Source organism: Oryctolagus cuniculus, chromosome 4 (assembly GCF_964237555.1).
Source record: "Oryctolagus cuniculus chromosome 4, mOryCun1.1, whole genome shotgun sequence".
In the NCBI taxonomy this organism is placed as follows: domain Eukaryota; kingdom Metazoa; phylum Chordata; class Mammalia; order Lagomorpha; family Leporidae; genus Oryctolagus; species Oryctolagus cuniculus.
In genome coordinates this window covers 127,479,178-127,494,405 of record NC_091435.1, presented here as the reverse complement: position 1 = coordinate 127,494,405, position 15,228 = coordinate 127,479,178, and the positions used below count along the sequence as shown (strand labels likewise).

Sequence of the window (15,228 nt, the reverse complement as noted above, 5' to 3'; positions counted from 1 at the left end):
CTGGATTTACATATCAATGGGGGAGAGCTAAGGAACTGAGTCACTACAATTCAGTAGCCTAGGCAACCCAGTGGGAGTCCAGAGGAGCCAAAGACTGGAAGCTAAATACCATCAATTCTGCACAGCCGTGCCCTGCGGTGTTACTTACCCCCTGAATAAATAAAATAAATAAATAAATAAAAAGAGAGAGATTTACCACGCATAACCTGAGGGTGTCACCTTTGCACACCCTTAACCTGGAAGAACCAGGCAGAGCTCTCAGGCCGCACCCATCTCAAGCCTCCAAGGCTCCTCCAACAGCAGGCAGTCCACTTAACACGGACACAGTATAAAAAAAAAAAAAAAGAAAAAAAAAACGCACAGTGACTCAAGAAGAATTAACTATGCCGAGTAACAAACACAGAAATAGAGGGAGCAAGATCAACGATGACACTATGATGCCTCCAAATAAGCAAAACACCCCAAGCCAAGAGTATGAAGATGATGAGATAGAAGAAATGCAAGATACGGATTTCAAAAAATTTATGATAAGAACATTTAGAAGTTTTCAAAAGCAAATCCTTGAACTACAGAAATCCTTAATGGACAAGATTGAAAATCTCTCTCGTGAAAACGAAATTTTAAGGAAGAGTCAAAATGAAACTCAGAAACTAGTAGAACAGGAAAGTGTTATAGTGAAGAGAAATCAAAATGAAATGAAGAGCTCAATAGATCAAATGACAAACACATTAGAAAGCCTTAAAAACAGAATGGGTGAAGCAGAAGAGAGAATATCGGACTTAGAAGATAGAGCACAGGAAAACATACAGTCAAACCAAAGAAAACAAGAGGAAATTAGAAACCTAAAAAATATTGTTGGGAATCTACAGGATACTATTAAAAAAAACCAACATTCGAGTTCTAGGAGTTCCTGAAGGCATGGAGAGAGAGAAAGGATTGGAAGGCCTTTTTAGTGAGATACTAGCAGAGAACTTTCCAGGTTTGGAGAAGGACAGAGATATCCTAGTACAGGAAGCTCATAGAACCCCCAATAAACATGACCAAAAGAGATCCTCACCACGACACGTGGTAATTAAACTTACCACAGTGAAACATAAAGAAAAGATCCTAAAATGTGCAAGAGAGAAACGTCAGATTACTCTCAGAGGATCTCCAATCAGACTCACAGCTGACTTCTCATCAGAAACCCTACAAGCTAGGAGGGAATGGCGAGACATAGCACAGGTGCTAAGAGAGAAAAATTGCCAGCCCAGAATATTATATCCTGCCAAGCTCTCATTTGTGAATGAAGGTGAAATAAAGACCTTTCATAGCAAACAGAAATTGAAAGACTTTGTGGCCACTCGTCCGGCCCTGCAAAAGATACTTAAAGATGTGCTACACTCAGAAACACAGAAACACGGCCATCAATATGAAAGAAGGGAAAGGAAGAACACCTACCAGTAAAAGAGCATGGGAAGCTCAAAGCATATACTAGAAAATATTTCCGGGAAAATGGCAGGGCAAAGTCACTACGTATCAATAGTCACATTGAACATTAATGGTCTGAATTCTTCAGTTAAAAGACACCGTTTAGCTGACTGGCTCACAGAACACAACCCAACTATTTGTTGCCTACAAGAAACACATCTCTCTAACAAAGAGGCATGCAGACTGAAAGTGAAAGGTTGGAAAAAGATATTCCATGCCAACAGAAACCAAAAAAAAGCAGGTGTAGCCATATTAATATCAGACAAAATAAACTTTAATACAAAAACTGTTAAGAGAGACAAAGAGGGACACTATATAATGATTAAGGGTTCAATTCAACAGGAAGATGTAACTATTATAAATGTATATGCACCTAATTACAGGGCACCGGTCTATTTAAAAGATATGTTAAGGGACTTAAAGGGAGATTTAGATTCCAATACAATAGTACTGGGGGACTTCAATACTCCACTCTCAGAAATAGACAGATCATCCGGACAGAAGATCAACAAGGAAACAGCAGATTTAATTGACACTATTGCCCAAATGGATCTAACAGATATCTACAGAACATTCAACCCTACATCTACAGACTTCACATTCTTCTCAGCAGCGCATGGAACCTTCTCTAGGATTGACCACATACTAGGCCATAAAGCAAGTCTCAGCAAATTTAAAAGAATTAGAATCATACCATGCAGCTTCTCAGACCACAGCGGGATGAAGTTGGAAATTAGCAACTCAGGAAACCCCAGAAAGTATGCAAACACATGGAGACTGAACAACATGCTCCTGAATGAACACTGGGTCATTCAAGAAATCAAAAGAGAAATCAAAAACTTTCTGGAAGTAAATGAAGACAACAACACAACATATCAAAACTTATGGGATACAGCAAAAGCAGTATTGAGAGGCAAATTTATAGCAATAGGTGCCTATATCAAGAAATTGGAAAGGTACCAAATAAATGAGCTTTCAGCGCACCTCAAGGACCTAGAAAAACTGCAGCAAACCAAACCCAAATCTAGTAGGAGAAGAGAAATAATTAAAACCAGAGAAGAAATTAACAGGATTGAATCCAAAAAAACATTACAAAAAATCAGCCAAGCGAGAAGCTGGTTTTTTGAAAAAATAAACAAAATTGACACCCCATTGGCCCAACTAACTAAAAAAAGAAGAGAAAAGACCCAAATCAATAAAATCAGAGATGAAAAAGGAAACGTAACAACAGACACCACAGAAATAAAAAGAATCATCAGAAATTACTACAAGGACCTGTATGCCAGCAAACAGGAAAACCTATCAGAAATGGATAGATTCCTGGACACATGCAATCTACCAAAATTGAACCATGAAGACATCGAAAACCTAAATAGACCCATAACTGAAACAGAAATTGAAACAGTAATAAAGGCCCTCCCAACAAAGAAAAGCCCAGGACCAGATGGATTCACTGCTGAATTCTACCAGACATTTAAAGAAGAACTAATCCCATTTCTTCTCAAACTATTCAGAACAATCGAAAAAGAGGGAATCCTCCCAAATTCTTTCTATGAAGCCAGCATCACCTTAATCCCTAAGCCAGAGAAAGATGCAGCACTGAAAGAAAATTACAGACCAATATCCCTGATGAACATAGATGCAAAAATCCTCAATAAAATTCTGGCCAATAGAATACAACAACACATCAGGAAAATCATCCACCCAGACCAAGTGGGATTCATCCCTGGTATGCAGGGATGGTTCAACATTTGCAAATCAATCAATGTGATTCACCACATTAACAGACTGCAAAAGAAAAACCATATGATTATCTCAATTGATGCAGAGAAAGCATTTGATAAAATTCAACACCCTTTCATGATGAAAACTCTAAGCAAATTGGGTATAGAAGGAACATTCCTCAATATAATCAAAGCAATTTATAAAAAACCCACAGCCAGCATCCTATTGAATGGGGAAAAGTTGGAAGCATTTCCACTGAAATCTGGCACCAGGCAGGGATGCCCACTCTCACCACTGCTATTTAACATAGTTCTGGAAGTTTTAGCCAGAGCCATCAGACAAGAAAAAGAAATCAAAGGAATACAAATCAAGAAGGAAGAAGTCAAACTATCCCTCTTTGCAGACGATATGATTCTGTACTTAGAGGATCCAAAGAACTCTACTAAGAGACTATTGGAACTCATAGAGGAGTTTGGCAAAGTGGCAGGATATAAAATCAATGCACAAAAATCAACAGCCTTTGTATACACAAGCAATGCCATGACTGAGAAAGAGCTGCTAAGATCAATCCCATTCACAATAGCTACAAAAACAATCAGATACCTTGGAATAAACTTAACCAAGGACGTTAAAGATCTCTACGATGAAAACTACAAAACCTTAAAGAAAGAAATAGAAGAGGATACCAAAAAATGGAAAAATCTTCCATGCTCATGGATTGGAAGAATCAACATCATCAAAATGTCCATTCTCCCAAAAGCAATTTATAGATTCAATGCAATCCCAATCAAGATACCAAAGACATTCTTCGCAGACCTAGAAAAAATGAAAGGCAGAGTAAGAGTGAGAACTAGAGTGGGAGAAGAGTGAGATTTTTATGTCTGCAGCTTCCATACCAAAATGCCCACTATAGAGATGACTTGGCCAGGTGTCTACCAGTAGTCAGGACCCTCATCTAGTCTCTCATTTAGGGTGCAGGGTTCCAAGTACTTGAGCCATCAGCTATGGCCTCCTTTATGCACTGCAGAGGAAGCACAGCTGGCAGCCAAACTCAGGCACTTGGTTAGGCAATGTGGGCATCCAAACTGGCAGCTTAACAGCTATGTCACAACACCTACTGCTAGAGTAGAATGTTAAGCACATTTAATTTATTAGTTATTTTCCAAAAACACTAGAAGTTCTTACAGCAAATAAACTCAAAGTAGTATTATTCCTTTTACATGCATCTTTAGGATTCATAAAACAGGTAAGAGAAATATGTAATGATTTCTGTATGGTTATATTCTTTTGATGAACCTCTAAATGATAAATAAAGTAAAATCTTTATTAAATTTATGCCAACAGTCAACTTTCTGTTTGAACAAAATGAATCTGGATGAATGCTATTAAGCTTTTTGGAATACTCAAGCGAGATGTTTTTGGTTTGTTTTGTTTTCATTTTTTCAGTGATGTGCTGGATGTTGGAGTGTAGCCAGGATATTAAAAATGCAATTTTTGCTTTAGTTGATATTTCTCTGTGAACTTATTGTGAACTTCTTTTGACAAAAATCTTTTATAGTTTCTGCATTTGTTCAGAGAGATTTGAATTACTACCCAGATCAATGGCTATATAATTGTGGGTTATAAACATGTGATGCATTGTAGATTTTTTAAAGAATCAGTAAATTCATAGATGAATCAGTACAAAAGTTCTAGAGAAGAAGAAATGATACTCTCAAAAATTAGAATAGGACAGATTTGAGGGTTGACATAAAAATAATTTATCTAAAGAAAATTTGTATTGGAGCAGCCTTTCTAAATTTTCCCATCTCCTTTAGAGAGGTTATTTTCCAAAAGTTAAAATATTGATGTAAACACTGAGAAGCCTTATTATAGCATTTGTAGTAGGATGGCTTAATATAATGTTTGCTTGTATGTCTTTCAATCTTTATATTATAATTATTTAATGAGATCCTTTCATTTGCCTGTTACGAGTACCTGATTCAAAATGGCTAAAGAACATTAACCAAGGATAACTTCAGTCTCAGGCAAGGTGCAGACTTGGTCATCAGGGTTTATCTCTCTCTAGTGATGTTTCAGTACTGTGTCTTCTGTACCCCCTTTCCTTTGGACAAGCATTTTGCGCATGGCAGTCCCTAGGAGCTACAGACTTACCACAGGCAAAAGAGAACACTTCCAGCCCAGTAGAGCCAACAGAAATCTCACAGTGTACACTGTTGCATATACCAGAATCCTTGGCTCGTGACAAACCAGTCACTATGATTGGAGGGGCCACACTGAATGGCCAGACTTCATGAACATTTATCCCAATCAAGGTTGGGCTGGGTACCAGGACAGACCAGCCCACCTAGATACATTGACGAGAAATGAGTAGAGAGATTTCTCCCAAAGCAAAGCTATGGTCACTAAGCAGGTAAAAACCGTAGAAGTCAAAGAACATGTGATGTAGCATAATGTAATGCATACACAAAACAAAGCCTTTAAAAATAGGCCCCCTGAATGCTCCAAATAAACTACAGAAGATTCGATGTTTTGAGGAAATAAATATTTTTGTTCTCTTGGCTCATCAAACCTGCCTAAACCTGGTAATTTCCTGATTGCAAGATTTGAAGATAACTAGAACAAATAGAAATTCACCCAGAAGAAATCTATAACAGGGCTGGTGTTCTGGCTCAGCGGGTTAAGCTGTCAGCTGCAATACTCTGGTTCAAGTCCTGACTTCTCCATTTCAAATTCAGCACCCGGCTAATGTACCTGGGAAAGCAGTGGAAGGTGGCCCAAATACTTTGATTCCTGCAACACATGTGAGATATCCAGCTGAATTTCCAGATTCATAGTTTCAGACTGGCCCAGCCCCAGCTGTTGTGGCCATTTGGGGAGTGATTCAGAAAGATTCCCTCTCTCTCTCTCCATTCTGCTGCACGTGTGTGTCTTCCTCTGTAACTTTGCCTTTCAAATGATTTTATTTATACTTCATTAACTACTCCTTTTTTTACAAAAGATTAAACTTATTTGAAAGCCCCATGGTTTCAGCCATATAAGGAGGACTGTGGATGTCAGTGGTGGCAGTCTGCTTCCTCAAACGTGAACTGTGAACCTCCAAAACCATGAGCCAAAATGAATCTCCTTCTTTTATAAGAAGATTATCTTAGGTATTTTGTTTTAGTAATGAAAAGCAGCTCACTAATAAACTTTTTGCTCAGGAATAAAAGGAAAATGATTTCTGATGACCCTGAACACACAGAAGTGTGAGCTGTGCTCTAGACATGATCTATGTTGTTATGTCTGTATTCATCAAACTGACAGATTAACCCATGCAGGGAAAGAAAATGACTCCTTTCAAATAAAACATTTACAAATGGGTCACTATAAAAATATGTCTCAGAATAGTAATAGAAAATTAATTAAAAGTAATAAGATCTCAAAAACAAATTAATAGAAATATGTCTACTATAACAACATTTAAATATGAAATTATTTTAAAAAGCATTAAAATTCCAAAATGTTTCTAGGTTTAATAACCTTTTTTATTAAAAATTTTAAAAAATAAACATAGGCAATGTCTTCCATTAATTTTGAAACTGCACTGCTCATTTTCTAAAGGTCAAGTTATACATTTGAGGCACAGAGTGGGTTCAGGCAGTGGTAGGACTGGAAGTCTCACAAGTTTCAGTACTTGGCAAAGGCCATCGATTTACTCACATGACTATCCACCAATCCCTTTGTACCCACAACTCTCTACTCCAGCAGCACCACAAATTACCCAGGGCTCTGTTCTGATGCATCTGCCTCCTTTGTGCAGACCACCCCTAATAGGCCAGCACAAATTATTATAATAGAAGGAATTTCATCTAGTCAGTAGTTCACTAGACCAAATCGAAATCATCTGACTGAGTCCATAATAATTGCCAATTTACAATGGATAGGGTAAACCAGATCACCACACAACTAACTGCATGAAGAGCTGTCTTTTAAAGAAATCACATATGTTTAGCAGTTTATAGCCTTGTACCTTCATATAGAATTTTCAGTTTAGCAGTAAGAAAAAAAAATAGGAAAGAAGATAATGTTAAAAGTGAGGAAAAGTTCATGTTCTTAAACTGAGAACAATGAAATAATTTTCAGGCATAAAGGAGATTCTGATATTCTCCTACAAACAGGGCACTAAAGGCCATGGCTTTTATTGCAATGCAGTTTTTGCCCACCCAGGGCAAGTTACCAGATGACGATGTGACCCTTGGTCAGAGAAGCACAAGTGCGCTCACTGTTAATTTCAACAGACACCATAACAGAAAACAAAGACTCCAAGATTGAAACCTTGTCAGTTAGAATGTAAATGAATCCTGCAACAGAAAACACTGTTCTGTATCCAGAAGCCAAAGTCGTCATGAAAGGCCATGTGAATGGCTGTCCGTAAGAGCTCCCGGAGAGCCAGGGCATGGGGGAGAGGAGGTGGAGGCAGTAGATGCACTAAATTAGCGGAGACAAAGTGCATGACATGCTATGCAGTTTAGAAGGATTTAGAAGACTAGCAAGGTATTTATTTTTATTTTTATTTTTCTCTATGCTGTTTAATATTTTAATTTGCAGGAGACTTAAAAAGGAGACATAGAGTTGGGGTAACATGATGACTCTGTTAGCTGTTTCCAGCAGAGCTGTGAGAAGCATCTTCTAGTGTCATTGCTATAAAACTGCCCTGGAGTTCTTATCTTCAGTGCCTTCAAAGTGAGGTGTTATAGGATTCTGGATCTGACAAGAAAGCTCTCTGTAGTACCCGAGAAAACAGTTTCCATGATGGGGCCCTAACTAACGGGATGCATATAGAGTGAAGGCTACCATACTGAAAAGCTGGCTTTGCTGGCTGGGTAGTAAGCAGAATTTGAAACTTGGAAGGTAACATGTCAGAGGGGAATATGAGGAATGGAAACTGGGTAGCACGCTGAAGTAGAGCCCTGCTTATCTGCCGGAAAGATTCCTTTCCTAGCTCTGCTATGCTTCCTTGGGAAAATAGTTACTTGGAACATTGGAGAAGTGCTTTTCCCTATTGTAGTTAGAGAAACAGAAACCTAAGCATTGCTATTAGCTTATTATAGTTGGATGTCTATACCAAGCAGCTGTTTAAAATATATATATTTTTCCCTGCTGGGATTAGTAACAATGGGATCACTGATCCACAGTTCTCAGATGTCCAAATCTATTCCTCACCCCACCTCCCTCACACCCAAAGTTAGTAAAAAAAGCCTGCATCAGTAGTTTCTGCCTCATCCCTTCTTCCTTGTAATACAGAATATACTCATGGAACATCCCACAGCTATTTTTATTTAACTGTTGTTTAAATTATTCAAGTTTCATGTATGTCATATATACATATATATGTATATATATTTCATGTATATTAGATAGATAGATAGATAGATAGATAGATTTAGGAACATAGTGACACTTTCCCTATTACCCTCCCTCTCACCCATGCTCCAACCCTGCCTCCTCCTCTCTCTTACATTCCCATTCTTAATTCTCACAGATATATTTTCAGTTTACTTACTGATCATATAGTTAGCCCTAACTAAGTAAGAGTTTAACAAATAGTATGAAAAAAAAAAACAACAACACTGTTCCTCAACTGAAGAGACAAGGACTGTGAACAATTGAATCTCAATTTCACTATTTCACTCCAATCAGGTACTCTATTAGTTACCTTGGATCAGGAAAAACATATGCTATCTCTTTGGTACTCATTTATTTCAACAATTATAATGGTTTCCAGTTGCATCAGTCCTGTTGCAAAACACAGTATTTCTTTTTTTTTAACAGCTAAGAAGTACTCCATAGTATGTATATATATACACATCTCCAACACAGTTTTTAAGTTTTCTATTTTCTTCCTGTTTTATTTATTTATTTGTTTGTTTGTTTTTTGTTTTTGTTTTTTGTCTGACTATAAGATTTCCAAAGATTTGTGTTCTGGTTTGGATATTCTTTCTTCTACATCATCACTCTGCTATTAAGGCTTTCCATCATATTTTTGATTTGATCTATTGAATTCTTCATTTCTAATATTTCATTTTGATTTCTCCCTAAAATCTCAATTTCATGGAAAAATTTTCATTCATGTCATATATGGTTTTAATTCATGAATTTGCTTCTGATTGCTTTTGAGTAATCCTATGATTAAGTTTTTGAATTCCATTTCCAGCATATCCTCAGTCTCTTCATATTCACATTCTAATATTGAAATGTGCTGTGTTCCTTTGGGGGGATCAATTGTCTTCCTGATTCTTGTTACTTGAAATTTGACATTTATTTTTAAGCATTTGTGGAGTTGATTTTTTTTCCTCTAGTGGCTTTTATCTTTGAGCTATGCCTCTGTGGATTAGTGGAATATATGTACTTTCAGTGAATACCAAGAGGTGTGTGGTGGGTGTGGCCAGGGAGCTCTGGTCAATGCATCAGGGTGGGGCAAATACCCAGGGTAACACCCAAGTTGGGAGTGGGAGATCTGAATGGGAGATCTGAATGGGAGATCTGAATGCCACTGTATGAACTACACAAATGATCCGTGCAGTCCTCACCGTGAGCACACTTTCTTCTGCAATGACTTGCTCTAGGCAACCAAGGAGCCACAAGCATGTGGAACCACCTCTATTGATTGCCCAGAGAACCAGCACCTTTGTTGTAACCACTGATTCCCCACAGTCTGAGCACGCAAGGCTCCCATAGTTGCTGGGTATAGAGTTCTCTCTGCCCTGCCAGCCTGTCCAGTCAACAGAGATGTTACTGGGAGGCTCATATGTGTCACTGCCCTCCGTGGTTGCCCAGCCACCTCCCAGCCAGGCTCACAGTCAATGGGGTCTGCAGATTGTTCCCTGCACTAGAATCTCTGGATCACACATGTACACAAGTCACTGGCTGAATGTTGCTCTTCCCCTGCCACTGCCACCAGTACTGCTGAGAAGACGGTGTCCTATCTAATCCAATCGCCGAGCTTGTGCACAAAGAATTCTGCAGCTCCCGGCCAAACCCAGAATGTGCCTTCCTTTCTCAGCCAGGCAGCAGGCACTGTTGTGGGGAAGTTGGGGCAAGATAAACGTGCTCCCTCTACTTCCACTGGGTAAACATACAACTGCTAGCAACTGCTAGCCCCCAGGGCTCCAGTCCAAACTCATGCTCTGCTCTCCCTCCAGCTATATCATCACGGGTTGCTGCAGTCCGGTCTCACCTCCGTCTCCAAGCTGCCATCAGCTCCAGTTCCTGGCTGCTGTAGCTGTGCGTTGTGTTCATGTTCGTGCTGTGTGTCCGCACCCTGCACAGAGGTCCATGGCATTCTTCTTCCTCTTATAGGTTTTTCTTTCTTGTGGGTTTTTCTTTCCAATTCTCCTCTAAAGTTGTACTTCTTATACATACATATATGTATATGTATATATATATATATATATATATACACACACACACATATATACATATATTTACTGTTTATCCCTAGCCTAGTATAGTGTGTCATTCCCTAATCAACCATCTTGGAATCAGCCCAAAAGCATTTCCATCCCACAACTCTTATATACATATTTTTTTCTACTCCAGGGACAACTGATGCAACATCTATCACTCTTCTGTGGTTTTTCTCCTAGGACTGCAAATATGCTTAGATGAAACCCATGGGTTTCTGTCTACTATTCACACCACAAGTGAATTGTATTCATTCAAAGATAAATCGCTTTCTCCTGTCTTAGGCCAGTTTAGAACATCTTAGAACAGATAGTAATCATGAGGCATGGACCGTGGTGGAAAGAGAAACACTTGACTGAGGTTTTGAGGTCATGAACTTACATATAGCAATGCTCTAGAATGGAAATTCGGAGTAGTGGCAGGGTCTGGACAAGTGGAGGTCTCACCACGAAGTGAGGAGGATTCTTGAAAAGTACAAAGGGAACCCTTACTTTTAATTCAATTTTCTCTGTAAATTTATAAAGGATTGGGCCCATCTCAGCTCCAGATCATCATCATGTGAGACCAGGAAAGATGGTGATGAGTTAGTAGTTTGAAATTATATGTACTATGCTAAATTTTATGTGTTGTATTTTAAAACATGAGAGCAAGAAATATTTGGGACATAAGCATCACATGAAAAGCCAATTGAATGTTTATTTCCTGAGAAGTACATCTAGGGCCTAAGCTAATGTTTTGACTGAGTCATTGCTGTACCCAAGGCCTTCAGCTCAATTGCTCAAGATGTTTTCTTGGCCAGAGTTCAGCCTACAAAAATTGTTACAATTTGTGCCTCTTAGAATAACTGTTGTGGCACGATGCTTCTTGATGTTTGTTCTTAATGATATTTCTTGGGCTCTTAAGAGAGTTCTCTGCCTTTTACCTTTCTAAAATCAGTAGTGGTAAACTAAAGCATGTGTGACAGCATTTACTTTCTTCACAATTGACACAGCATCACTATTTTATGGTTCTGAGAGCAAGATAAGACTTCTAAATTGAAAATATCATCAAATTCCAGCCTGATCATTAAGGTATATAACTTGTGACAAGTTAGCTTTCTGGGCCTCAGTTTTCTCATCTGTAAAATGGATATGATTAATACCTGCCTCAAGCATATTTTAAGACATTTAACACAACAAATAATTAAGAAGTAATAAAATATCTATTGCTATTAGCTATTTGCTTGGATCATTGGTGCCTGTATTTTCCCTTTGTACACTATGTGGTTTAAGATCTTGAAACTGGAAAAGGCCTCAAATGGCCTAACTACAAAATCTCTCAATCTACTTCTATGAAGAAATCAAGATTAATGTAAAAAATAAACAGATGGGAAACTAGCATCTACCGAACTCTTAACAAACACTTTGTTGTATTCCCATGAGCTCAGTCTTACTGCTGGATAAACAGAGTTAAGGAAGAAAGGTAGAGTGTGCATGAATATGGGTGTGTATTCATGGCAGAATGAAGATTTTAATCCAGTAAGTCTGATGTGAATCTTGTCTCAATCAGTTCAGGAGGCCACTGTTACTGACTGGGTGGCTTAAGTGGCAAACTTTCATTTCTCACAGTCTGGAGGTTGGGAGTTCCAAGCTCAAGGTACTGTGGGATCTTGTGACTGGTAAGGGCCCCTCTTACTGATGGCTGTCTTCTCATTGTAACCTCAAGTGAATGAGGATGGGGGAAGAAAAAGACAGAGTTGAGAGGTAGGGGAAGAAAGGGGTGGAAAGGAAGAAGGGGACACACACAGAGGGAAAGAGACAGAGAAATAGAGAAAGGGGGACTGAAAAAGGAAGGAAGAAGGGAAGAAGAGAGGGCCAATTGAAGGGGGGGAGAGACTCTTGCATTTTACTTCCATGACCCACTTACCTTCCAGAGGTCTCCTCCTTAGATACCACTTCATACTGGTTGTTAGGATTTCAACAGGGAATTTTGGAGCTAAACTAACATTCAGCCTATAATGGAACTCTGTGTTCTCATCACTACACCAAATATCTTTTCAGGAACCATAAAAACAAAAATAATATAAAGAACTATTACATTTTTGAGCAACTTCCCAGGTTCTTTCAAATTATTTCCCATGATGTGGGAGGCATATCTTCTAATGTTCCTAGGCATTTTTAACTATAGGGTAAAAGTAGAAAAGCAAGAGAAAGGGGTAATATAAAATCCATGAGGGCAGAATTCAATAATGTATAATCCCGGTCGGGGCGCCGGATTCTGTCTCGGTTGCCCCTCTTCCAGGACAGCTCTCTGCTGTGGCCAGGGAGTGTAGTGGAGGATGGCCCAAGTGCTTGGGCCCTGCACCCCATGGGAGACCAGGATAAGTACCAGGCTCCTGCCATCGGATCAGCGCAGTGTGCCGGCCTCAGCGCGCCGGCCGCGGTGGCCATTGGAGGGTGAACCAAAGGCAAAGGAAGACCTTTCTCTCTGTCTCTCTCTCTGTCCACTCTGCCTGTCAAAAAAAAAAAAAAAAAAAAAATAGAAAAAAAAAGAAAGAAGAAAAGCCATTTTCACTCAGGTCGTTAACTTTTGCCTTGAGGCTGCTGAAATGAAGAAGCCACAGACTGGAATTGGGACCCTGTAGCTTTCATCCGTCCATTCACTAAATATTTGCAATATCCAGCACTGCAGGGCTTACACAGCAAGTAAGATGTGGTGTCTGCCTTCCCAGGACATTCTTTAGAAAGAAAATAGAGTAGACTGATAAGGTTTTTTTGAGTACTTGTCATGCACGCAGTCCCTTCTGGAGGACACAGTGTGGATATAAGAGCAATATGTTCTACAGGTTAGCCTTTGGAAGTATGCTAAGTAGAAGAGCGCAGCACTGTGCATTTGAGGTTGCAAGAGATCTCATGGGTGGTCTCTTCATTTTTTTTTTTTGACAGGCAGAGTGGACAGTGAGAGAGAGACAGAGAGAAAGGTCTTCCTTTTGCCATTGGTTCACCCTCCGATGGAGGCTGGGGCATCGTGCTGATCCGAAGCCAGGAGCCAGGTGCTTATCCTGGTCTCCCATGCGGGTGCAGGGCCCAAGCACTTGGGCCATCCTCCACTGCACTCCCTGGCCATAGTAGAGAGCTGGCCTGGAAGAGGGGCAACCGGGACAGAATCCTGCACCCCGACCGGGACTAGAACCCGGTGTGCCGGCGCCACAGGCGGAGGATTAGCCTATTGAGCCACGGCGCCAGCCCTCATGGGTGGTCTCTTGTCACGCTGTGCTCTCTGCTGGCCAAGAAGAAATTGAAACCTGTCACAAAGCACAATGGACTCCAGGAGCTCTTCTTGGTGCTCACCTCTCTGGCTGAAATACCACTGTTCCATCTCACAATGGATTTGTACTCTCTCTGGAGAACCCCATTCTCAGTCCCATGCAAGTCTGGAGCTTCCTTCATTGGGCTGTGTCTAGCTTCGCCTTTGCTTTCCTGGCCATTGGTGTCTGTGCCCTATCTTTGAGTACCCACAGCCCTTCTGGGCACTCGGTGTCAAAGCACCAAAGAAGTTGACAATGTTGTCCCTTTCTCTTACCCTGGATTGCAAGCTCCATTAGTACAGGAACTTCTGTGTGCCACCATCTTTGGACTCCAAGAGTTTAGAAGGGCTCTTTAAATATTAGTTCAACTTCTCAGAGATAAGCTCATTAATAAAGTGTAGGGGGCATAAGGTACATCTTACCAGATGAGTTCAAGTTAATAAAGATGATGGAGCGGGAATTTGGGTGCAGCCTAAGAAAGCCTGAAAGGTGAAGCCATGTTCAGGCAAGAGCAGTTTGGCTGGAGCAGGGCATTAAGTGGAGAATAGCTTTCAAAAGCACAGAGAGTCTCATTTAGGAGGGTTTTAATATCATAAGAGCATCTTACTTTAAATGAATTTGATCTCATTCAATTTTTCATACTCACTAACATTTTATGTGCTCAGAGATAACTTAGGAGTTGTTAGAGGACTTGCAATAATAATGCTGCTGATCACATATAAACTTAATTAATAACCAATATCTTAGAGAAAGAGATCAGATAACTCTTCACGAAAATGGATTATAAGCTTCATAATTTACCAGACAATGTAAAAAGCAAGGAATTCTTAGGTTAAGGTCTCCAGGGCAACACAGTTTGACTATATGCCAAGAAGTTAGTTCTCTGATGGTAAAACAATTGTCCAAAGGTATCTTAGACATCCTGAGAGACTCTTGTTCACAAAGTAACCTAGAGTTTCCTAATATTTCAATTGTAGCAGGACAAGCAATGATTGACAGTATTTTAAGTTTAACATCATTTATAGATATACATTTCATTCAAGTGACATTTTTGCTATGATACAAATTTACAACATCTTGTACATCACTTGCTATTTTTATTGGTCAATAGTATAGCTCTAACAATTCCTGAGTTAGTGAGTTACCTGGAGAAGGATAGAGACAGTCATTCTGCCAACTGTGTGTACGTGTTGCTCATGTCACCTGTAGGTGTCAGTCTAAGAGATTCACAACTAGTTAATTCGGTTATGGGGTATGCTATTCTGTACACTCCCTCTCCATGCAGTCTCTCTTTATTTAAC

The 15,228-nt window shown here is 39.6% G+C and overlaps 1 long non-coding RNA gene across 1 annotated transcript in view; it reads left to right on the top strand.

The window, feature by feature from the left end:
- The first annotated feature begins 4,159 nt into the window (after window positions 1-4,159).
- The window catches only part of LOC138849362 (uncharacterized), a 39,709-nt gene continuing 28,640 nt past the window's right edge, over window positions 4,160-15,228 (top strand). Inside the window, exon 1 of the long non-coding RNA XR_011388112.1 lies at window positions 4,160-4,441. This is a non-coding gene — a long non-coding RNA (uncharacterized lncRNA). The remainder of the gene's footprint in view (window positions 4,442-15,228) is intronic.